Source organism: Canis aureus, chromosome 1 (genome assembly GCF_053574225.1).
Source record: "Canis aureus isolate CA01 chromosome 1, VMU_Caureus_v.1.0, whole genome shotgun sequence".
In the NCBI taxonomy this organism is placed as follows: Eukaryota; Metazoa; Chordata; class Mammalia; order Carnivora; family Canidae; genus Canis; species Canis aureus.
The window spans coordinates 82,290,238-82,291,701 of NC_135611.1; the positions used below are offsets into that span (position 1 = coordinate 82,290,238).

The window sequence follows — 1,464 nt, forward strand, 5'->3', positions numbered from 1 at the left end:
TTAATAGTGCTTTAATTTTTTAACACTAATAGAACTAGTAAAGTGTAATTTGTGCTTAGTAGAATGTACACATTTTAAATCGGGGCTACCCCTACAGTTCAAGGTTTTTGACAAGGGTATATACACTTGAGTAGCCATTATCCATGTCAAAATACAGATTATGTCCAATACTCCAGAAGGTTCTTGTTTTTGTTTTTAAGATTTCAGCTTTGTGCAGTGGCAGTATCGTAGCCAATGAGGTTTATCTGAGACGCAATAATTGCTCATTGTTTTTAAGATTTAGTTCACTTATTCATGAAAGATGCAGAGAGGGGCAGAGACATAGGCAGAGGTAGAAGCAGGCTCCTCGTGGGGAGCCCGATGGGAGACTTGATCCCAGGACCCCAGGATCGAGACCTGAGCCAAAGGCAGACACTCAACCACTGAGCCACCCAGGTGCCCCCTCCAGAAGGTTCTTGTGTTGACCATGGTGCTCCAATAAAGACTGTGGACACCAGTGCTTGGGTGAGCTTCCCTGGTTGCTGGTAAAGACTATAGAGAAAAGTAGAGGAGGAAGGTGATAGGGAATTCTGGCAGCGCAATGAGGAGGCTTGTGTAACAGTTTTAAAGAGGATACTCAGGACATGCCTCTCTGGTATGATGGTCTCAGTGCCTGAAGGAGGTCTTGTAACAATCACAATTACAAACAGCAGTGCTATATTTTCAGCCATAAAGCATTTGAGAACCTGCACCTGTGAGATATCTTACCGTCTTGACATTAGTGGGTGTGTGGGAATCCCAAGCAACTTACATTAAACAGTTTTATCCTTTTACATTGTAATAGGATAACTAAAACATTTTCTAAAGAACAGATAACAGTTCTTACGGGAAACTTTGCTGTCTCTTCTATATTAATATTTAATGAATGGAAAAATGCATTTGTAGGCTCTACTGAGGTTCTCAGAAACAGAGATTCATATACTCATTCAATATTTTGCCTAATATATGTCTTCAGTAAACATTCATTGAGCACCTACTGTGTTCCATGTTTTGAACTAAGCACTGAGTGAGACATGAACCAGAAACTCCAAGATCTCACAGTTAAGGGTGCTGGAGGCATAACTCAAAAATGGTGGTGGGCAAGAGGAGGAAGGTAGGAAGGGGCTAGCAGAGAAGAGCACAGGGCTAATAAAGTAGCTGTAAATGGTGATAAAACATGAGAAGGGCTATAATGGTGCAGTGTACAAAATCTTATTGGGGCTCAATGGAAGAAGAAAGAATTCTTTAAGGGAGCTGAGCTAGGTTTCACACACAGCAGACAGTTTCCCTTCTTATTAGTTCTTTCCTTTAAAAATGCTTTGAAAACACTTTAAATAAAAGTTGAAAAAAAATTAAATCATATCAAAAGTTTTATAACCCAAAATAGTAATCTCCTGCACCAATGACACCTGCCACCTCAATCTCATTCCCTAGAGGTAAACATTT

The 1,464-nt window shown here is 40.1% G+C and overlaps 1 pseudogene; it reads left to right on the top strand.

Moving 5' to 3' along the window:
• Positions 1 to 205: 205 nt before the first annotated feature.
• Positions 206 to 270, top strand: LOC144289657 (U4 spliceosomal RNA; annotated as a pseudogene).
• The last annotated feature ends 1,194 nt before the right edge of the window (positions 271 to 1,464 follow it).